We start from the raw sequence: 9,838 nt of genomic DNA, 5'->3' as shown, positions 1-9,838 counted from the left end.
TCAGAGTCTCTCCTTCTGCTGCTGCAGGGACTCCATTCTCCACCAAACTCCAGTACTCCTTTGAGCGCAGAAAATTCTCCATGAGCATTGACCAATGATCATAATGCCCATCAAATTTTGGAATGGCTGGTTGGACAAAAGAAGAGGATTCCGTCATGTTGAAAGAAAAAATAAAATCTCAGAAGATTGTTACTTCTAACCTCTAAAGGAGGCTCTGATACCAAATGTTAAAGAACAAAGAAAAGAAATATAGAAAACAGATGTGAGAAAAAGATATATTATTGAATTGCAGTAGCTGGCTTTATATAGCCTTACAAAAACAGCAAAAGTTAAAAATCTGTAAAATAATTCAGCAAATCAAAACAACTTGAGAATCCCTTAGCAATAGGGATTTATTGACTGAAACAAATAGCAAATTCTAACAATAAAGAGCCTTCTTAAGCTTGTACACTTTGTCTTCTTGGCCCTCTACTTCACTCCTCCTGAATCTATTTTGGATTACATGTGAGTGAATCTTTACATACCAAGCTCTTGGAGCTTGTTTTAGGCCATAAAGAGCCTTCTTAAGCTTGTACACTTTGTCTTCTTAGCCCTCTACTTCAAACCCTTTAGATTGTTGTAACAACCCGGCATCCAAGATTCCACCAGACGGCAGAAATTCCGATACCGGAGTCTAGCCGGGTATTACATAAGAACATTCGTCCTCGAATGTTCCTCAACAAGCATAGCATGGCATCAAACATAAACATACAACAAAAAACACATAACACTAACCTTAGAAGAGATGAGGATATTGCTGGAGCATAGACTCTCGTGTCTCCCAAGTACACTCTTCGATGTTGTGGTGATTCTAAAGAGCTTTCACCATCGGGATTTCCTTGTTTCTCAACTTTCTCATCTGCATGTCTAGGATCCGCACTGGCTGCTCAACATAAGTGAGATCCGCACTGGCTGCTCAACATAAATTAAAAAATTAATTTAATTTTTTATTATATTTTTAACGTTAAAAATAAATTAAATAATTATTTTGTTAAAATAAAAAAATATAATAAATTTTTAATAAATTTTTTAAAATTAAAAAATTAACTAAATACCTAAAAATTAAATAATATTTTTTTTAAAAAAATAATACTCTTTATTATATAATTTTTATCTACCTAATTATCTAAAAATTATAATTCACTTTTCACTTTTTATATATAATTAATATATAAATTAATTATTATAACTCTATTTAATTTTATTTTATTTATAAAATAATCTCTTATTAATTATTATTTTTATAAAAATAAATATAATTGAAAAAATTAATAAAAAATTATATTTTAATATATATAAATAAAATTATAAAAAAATAATTATTAATTTAAAAATAATAATTAGTAATCTAGAAACCTTTTGACTCTTGCGTGTGAAGAGAGATAAACACCGGCCATGCCTAGATATCATATTTATTAAAGAAATGAACAGGAATTTTTATGTAATAGTTAAAAAAAAAAAGGAGATTTACAATTTAGTTCCTGGGTATTGCCATTATTAATAAGTCAGTCCCTATATTTTTAGAAATCTATTAAAACGTCCTTATGTTTTCTCTCCGTCAAAAAAGTAGTCCTTCCGTCTATTTTTACCGTTAAAAATATAGTAAAAGACTAAATTACCCGCACTATTTTTCTCCTCCTTTTCCTCCCTTTTCTTCTTCTGCTTCTTCTTCTTCTTCTTCTTCTTCTTCTTCTTCTTCTTCTCCTCCTCCTTCTTCTTCTTCTTCTCCTCCTTCTCCTTCTTCTTCTTCTTCTCCTTCTTCTTCTTCTTCTCCTTCTTCTCCTTCTTCTTCTTCTTCTTCGGAGGAGGAGGAGGAGGAGGAGGAAAGAAAAGATAGGGACTATTTCGTTGACAAAAAGAAACGATAAGGACGTTTTAATAGATCTGAGAAAAGATAGGGACTATTTCGTTGACAAAAAGAAACAATAAGGACGTTTTAATAGATTTCTAAAAATATAGGGAATGACGATTTCGTTGACAGAAAGAAACGATGAGGAGGGACTATTTCGTTGACATAAAGAAACGATAAGGATGTTTTAATAGATATGAGAAAAGATAGGGACTATTTCATTTACAGGAAAAAATGATAAGGACGTTTTAATAGATATGAAAAAAGATAAAAATATTTTAATAGATTTTTAAAAATATAAGGACTAACTTGTTAATAATTGCAATATACAAGGACTAAATAAATGGTTTTATTTGAGGGTAAACTTAGATTTTAAAAATTTTCTCTCTCCTCCTTTATTTAATTTTAACAGAAAATAGGACGGAAGGACTATTTCGTTGACGGAAATAAAGTATAAGGACGTTTTAATAGGTTTCTAAAAATACAGGGACTGACTTGTTAATAATGGCAATATTCAGGGATTAAATTGTAAATCACCCTAAAAAATTGTGCTAATAAATTAAAGAAAAGGTGAGGGATTAAAATGTAAAATTTCATGAATTAAGGGATCATCAATATAAATTATCTGGTATATTTATGCAATATTTTAAGTGTATGAGCACAGCTTTTGATGAGTATATTTTTTTGATTGATTATTTTATTATGACGTGTAATACATTTGATTAATTAAAGCAGCACTAAGGAAAATTCTACGCTACTTTAGAGGCACCAGGTCAATTTAAATTTCTATATGGTTTTAAAATATGAATCAATCGGCTAGTTGGTTCGGGTTATTATTTTATGAATTTTTATTATTTTAAAATAATTAATAATATAGTAAGTTAGTAACTAAGGGATTACTTTCTCTTCTTCTAGAGTAAATTAGACAAATTTTTATATTAATAAATTTATGTATAATTATAACGATGAGTTTTTTGAATGTAGAATATATTTACGTAGATGGGTGGATGATGATAAATTAAAATTATATATAATAGTTAATATAAAATTATTAAATAATTTAAATTAATTATTTTAAAAAATTATTTGTGATAGTTTGAATTGAATTGTTTTAATTGATATCAGAATCACTTTAAATCAGATAAATTATACGGAATTAATGAGTTTATAAATAAAGGGTTATTCGTGTGATATGAGATAAAGCTGCCAGAGATATTAATGAACTATAATATTTAAATATCCTATTTAAAGGTCCGGTCTTAATTTAGTAATTGTATTTAATTTAATTACGATGAGAATATTATAAATTTAACGGGATAGAGTGTAACGGTCAACTATTTGAATGTTAAAAATGTCTTGCGAGAAAAGAACTATCCGTGTGAGACGAGATAGAGTCACCAGAATTATTAGTGATACTTATTTAGTAATTATATTCGATTAAATTTCGATCAGAACATCATAAAATTAGCATGATAGAGTGTAAGAGTCGACTGTTTAGATATGGAAAAGGTTCCGATAAATTGATAAATTAAAATCGTATATAATGATTAGTACGAAACTATTAAATAATTCAAATTAATTAGTTTGAGTCAAATAAAAATGAGTTTAAAAATTATTTGAATTAATTTAAAAATTAGACGGTTTTAAAAATAATATTAATAGATTTTAAAGTTTGAAATGAAAAAATTATTTTCATAAAATAATTTAAATTTTTTAAAAAATATTTTAACTATAAAAATTATAAAAAATATTTTTCCTAAAATAATATAAGAAACGAAGTCAATAAATATGGATTAGGTATAGTCTATTCATATGAATAAAGCGGAGAGGAGCAAACAAAACTTGGTTAGTTAATCCAATTAACTAAATTAATTTTTCAATTGACAATTTTAAAAAGATTTCCATTACAAAAATGACACTTTTGTCTTTCTCATTACAGCTCTCCATCGCCAGCTCTTCCACAATGCTGCCAATTATAGCCCACATTAATTAAAAACAATATTAATCAAATTAAGAAAGACCAAAAGTTGACGACGAAAAATGTTAGTCTTTTTATTAAATAAAGGCTTTATTAATTTGTTTAAAGAGAATAATTTATATTTAAAAAATATTTTCATAAACAGTATACTTTCTTAATGTATTTAAATTTAAAATTTTAAACAATAAAATCAATTATTACATATTTACTTTAATTTTAATTATATGTCAATTAATTTTAATTAGTTTTTTATTTAAAATTATTTTTAAATAAAAATTTAAATATTTACATTAAATCATATTATTATAAAATGAAAGGACGGTGAGATAAACGTCTACGTTTATTCTTTTATATTATTCATTAATAAATATGATAGCCAGCAAATTAGCAATGGTAGGGTTTTACACAAAATTTATTATTCTTTAATAAATTTATATATAACATCTCAAAATTTAAAAAATAATTTCATATTTGAAAAGGATTTCTATTACAAAAATGATACCAACTTTGTCCTTTTCATTACAGTTCTTCCGCTGTGCTACCAGTCGTCCACATCAGTTTAAAATAATATTTAATCAAATTAAGAAAGACCAAAGTTGACGATTTTTTTTTTTTTTAATCTAGACGAAGAAAATGCAAATTAATATTTATTACTTATCAAAATAGCTTTCGTCTTTGATTATTTTTAATAAACATTGCTATAGTTTATTTAGAGTAGAAATTATAAATTAAAAAAAATAATTACTTCATTAATATATTCTCAATGTAAATTTATTTCTAATATAAACGGTTTATTTTTTATTTAAAAAAAATTATTATATAAAATTTATATAAATAAATAATAATTAATTTGTAATCGTTTATAAATTAAAGTATAAATAGAATTTTATAATTTATAAATGAATTTATTCATTTGTAAATTTAATTTTTTTTATTGTTTTGTAATGCATAATAATAATAATAATAGCTAATAATTTTGAATTAATTTTATAACATAATTATTTTTTATATATACATAAGGCAAATTTTGAGTTAACAATTAGTTTAAATTTTACAAAAGATAATAATTTAATGTATAACAGCCCGGAAATCCGGACCGCTACCGGCGCTAGGATCCAGGTCGGCGTAAGGCCGCCGAGACCCGTAGCAAGCCTAACATACATCCTGTAAACCTGTGTAATCCCATACATGATCATACATAACATAAACCTGTAGAAATTTTCTTTCCACAACCAAGCTTAACCTGTACAATAATATAAACATAATCATAAACCTCCACTGGAGCCCTCATCAAATACTCCAATGGGGTATCTCATCATACATTAAGCTTGGACCATCATAAACATCATAAACATATCTATAGGTCATGTATCAAAAGGGATAACAATACTCATAGGGTCAAGCACAACTATAACCTCAATGTACATCATTACATAACATACTGTACTATCTCTTACATTACATAACAAATCATCATGTCCACTACTATTCTATTACATACATCCTGACTTCTTACTCTTGTTGACCACCTGGTCTACCTGTACCTGCAAATCTGGGGTTAGGGGAGAGGGGTGAGCTACAAAGCCCAGTGAGCAGAATAATAAAAACATCATATTAAAATTTTATGCTTTCGTGAAATGCAACATATCACAAACAAATCACATCACGGATGGCATTGTCACCAATAGTCCTCAACATAGTCCAATGGTGCCAGGGGCGTAGAATGGGCCTCACTGGTCTTTCTCTTACATAACATAACATAACATAACATTCCAATGTGTCAGGGGCGTAGAATGGGCCTCACTGGTCTTCCGTACCATAACATCATCATATCATAACATAAGAGGACTAGAGGATCATCCAATAACCAATCCACATCCACATCATATTATGCAATGCAACATATTCGTGAATACTAATGCAAACAACCTACTATATCTCATGGCATTCATGATGCATGCATCATGCTAAAAATTCACAGTTCATTAATTTAAAACTTAAGGTTTATTCCACTCACCTCTAGTTAGCTCTGACCAGACACTGAAGCAGCTATCACTGTTGGGGTCCTCGGTTCCTCGGGTCCGAACCTACACAGGTGGACTCAAATGAGGGACCAAACACACTAGAACATAACTCTAAAAATACCCCCAAAAACCCCCCTAGAACATCATGAAATAACCATAGAAAAGCATGCAAGAAATGGCTGAACAGGGCACTTTCGGCGGCAGGTTCGGCGGCCGAAAGTCCCTCCAGAGCCGAAAGTCAGGCAGGTTCGGCAGCACCTTCGGCGGCCGAAACTCCCAGACAGAGACGAAACTCATGCATGTTCGGGGGCACCTTCGGCGGCCGAAACTCCCAGACAGATCCGAAAGTCTCCTTTCGAGGGCAGGGGTTCGGCAGCCGAATGCTACCTCCACAAGAGGGTTCGGCGGCCGAAAGTTCCTTCGGCTGCCGAACCTGGTTTCTCCCATAAAGGGCAGAAACTTGTTCAAACATGCATAAACGCCTCCCAAATCCTCAAATCATGCATATAGCTCAACCAAATCATGCATACAAGTTCCTAGGGGCCTCAAACTAACTTAAACCCCAACTACAACACTTCAAACATACATACACAAGCCACATTGTTCAAAACATCAATGTGGATCCATAAACTCAACATATATCCTAACATGCATTTCTACCCAAAGAACTCATAAAACTTTACTTAAAACACATAATGAGCTTAAGATCGGCACTTACCTCTTGAAGATCGAGAGGAAAACAACCTTAGCTCGGAAATGGGAGAGAGAGAGTTCCTTGAACCTCCAAGCTCCAAAACTTGCTCAAAAGTTTAAAAACTTCAAAACAAAGGTAAAAAGCTTGTCAAAACATGAAAGATTTGAAGGAAAAGATTCAAGATCGGTGAGGGGCGGCGGAGAGCTCACCTTGGCCGAAAATGGGGAGAAAGCTCGCCCGTTTTCGGCTAAGGGACCCTTTTATAGGTGGCTGGCCAGGCCACGTTCGGGGGTCGAATGTGCCTCCGCATGCATGCCATGTTCGGCGGCCGAACTAGAGTTTCGACGGCCGAACCTGGACTTCCCTCACTCATGCTTTCGGGGGCCTAACGTGCCTCCTAATCACATGCATGTTCGACGGCCGAACTTGACTTTCGGCGGCCGAACCTGGGTTTTCCTCCAAGGACTTTTCATGTAAAAACTCATTTTATTTCATACTTAAAACCATTAAAATACATGAAAACATTTTATAAAAACATGATGTTACCCCTTCTAGAGGTCTCCGACATTCAAATTCCAGCGGACGGTAGGAATTCCGATACCAGAGTCTAGCCGGGTATTACATTCTCCCCCCCTTAAGAACATTCGTCCCCGAATGTTCCTAAACTAGTACATGCATAACATAAAACATAACATACATACACAAACACATAAAACTAACCTCAAAAGAGATGGGGATATTGCTGGAGCATGGACTCCCGTGTCTCCCAGGTACACTCCTCTATGTTGTGGTGATTCCAAAGGACTTTCACCATCGGGATTTCCTTGTTCCATAGCTTCCTGATCTGAGTGTCCAGAATCCGTATTGGCTGCTCAACATAGGTGAGATCCTCTTGGATCTCTACATCAGGCTCACTAAGAACCTTGCCCGGGTCTGACACAAACTTCTTGAACATGGAAACATGGAAAACCGGATGGATTCTTTGCATTGAAGCAGGTAAATCCAGCTTGTACGACACATTCCCAACCTTTTGCAGGATCTCGAAGGGTCCGATGTATCGTAGAGCTAGCTTACCTTTCTTTCCGAACCGAATCACCCCTTTCATTGGAGACACCTTGAGCAATACCAAATCCCCCTCCTGAAATTCTACCTGTCTTCTGTGAATGTCTGCATAGCTCTTCTGCCTGCTTGCAGCAGTCTTGATCCTTCCTCTGATTATGGGCACCACCCTGCTGGTGATCTCTACTAACTCAGGCCCTGCCAAGGCCTTCTCTCCTATTTCTTCCCAACAGACGGGTGACCTGCACTTCCTCCCATACAAAGCTTCATATGGAGCCATCCCTATGCTAGCATGATAGCTGTTATTGTAGGTGAACTCCACCAAGGGTAGATGTTGCCTCCAAGAACCGCCAAAATCTAGCACACACATTCTGAGCATATCCTCTATTGTCTGGATGGTCCTCTCTGACTGTCCATCAGTCTGGGGATGGAAGGCAGTACTGAAATCCAACCTAGTACCCATAGCACTCTGCAGACTCCGCCAAAACCTGGAGGTGAACTGGGGCCCTCTATCAGACACTATAGAAACAGGAACCCCATGCAACCTGACGACTTCATCCATATAGACCTGCGCTAACTTATCCACAGAGTAGTTGCTCCTAACAGGGATGAAGTGAGCAGATTTAGTGAGTCTGTCCACAATCACCCATATGGAGTCTAATCTGTTGGATGTTGCCGGTAACCCCACTACGAAGTCCATAGCTATATTCTCCCATTTCCACTCTGGAATCGGCAGTGGGTTCAACATTCCAGCCGGCTTCTGATGTTCTAGCTTCACCCTCTGACATATTTCGCAGGCTGACACGAACTGTGCCACTTCCCTCTTCATAGCTGGCCACCAATACACTCTCTTCAGATCTTGATACATCTTGGTGGCTCCAGGGTGAACACTGTACCTGGCATTATGAGCCTCTCTCATAATGTCTCCCTTTAGCCCTATGTCATCTGGTACACATAATCTGCTCCCATAGCGGAGGATCCCCTCACTGTCGAATCTGAATTCACTGTCTTTGCCTGACTGAACAGTCTTGGCAATCTTCACTAACTCTGGGTCCTCATGCTGTTTCTGAGCCACCTGCTCCAGAAACACGGGTGCCACTCTCATCTGTGCTATCAAAGCACCTGTACTAGACAACTCTAACAGTAGACCTTCATTCATGAGCTTATAAAACTCCTTCACCACCGGTCTCCTCTCTGCCGTGATGTGGGATAGACTGCCAAGTGATTTCCGGCTTAAGGCATCAGCTACTACATTAGCCTTACCCAGATGGTACTGGATCTTGCAATCATAGTCACTCAACAGTTCTACCCATCTCCTCTGCCTCAAATTCAGCTCTCTCTGGCTCAAGATGTGCTGCAGGCTCTTATGATCTGTGAAGATCTCACATTTTACCCCATAGAGGTAGTGCCTCCACATCTTGAGTGCAAAGATAACCGCTGCCATCTCAAGATCGTGTGTGGGGTAATTCAACTCATGCCTCTTCAGCTGTCTAGAAGCATAAGCGATCACCCTACCATTCTGCATCAACACACAACCCAAGCCTACTCTGGATGCATCACAGAACACTGTGAAATCCTCACTGCTAGTCGGCAGAGCTAACACTGGTGCTGAAGTCAACCTCTTCTTGAGTTCCTCAAAGCTTTCCTCACACTGATCGGTCCACACGAACCTCTGGTTCTTCCTGGTTAATCTGGTCATAGGAGCTGCTATCTTAGAGAAGTCCTGAACGAACCTCCTGTAGTAACCAGCCAAACCCAAGAAACTTCTGATCTCTGTCACTGAGGTGGGTCTAGGCCAGTTAGTCACAGCATCCACTTTCTTGGGGTCTACCTCTATTCCATTTTCTGACACTACATGCCCCAAGAAGGAAATGCTCCTCAGCCAGAACTTACACTTGGAGAACTTGGCATACAAGCCATGTTCCCTCAAGGTCTGCAGAACTATCCTCAGATGATGGGCATGCTCCTCTGCATTCCTGGAATACACTAAGATATCATCTATGAAGACAATAACAAAGTGATCCAGGTACTGTCTAAACACTATGTTCATGAGGTCCATGAATGCTGCAGGGGCGTTGGTTAACCCAAACGGCATTACAAGGAACTCATAGTGCCCATATCTGGTCCTGAAAGCTGTCTTCGGTATGTCTTCTTCCCTTATCCTCAACTGGTAGTACCCTGATCTCAGATCTATC

This window comes from Manihot esculenta, chromosome 10, assembly GCF_001659605.2.
Source record: "Manihot esculenta cultivar AM560-2 chromosome 10, M.esculenta_v8, whole genome shotgun sequence".
NCBI classification, from domain to species: Eukaryota; Viridiplantae; Streptophyta; class Magnoliopsida; order Malpighiales; family Euphorbiaceae; genus Manihot; species Manihot esculenta.
Note: the sequence above shows the minus strand (reverse complement) of the source record.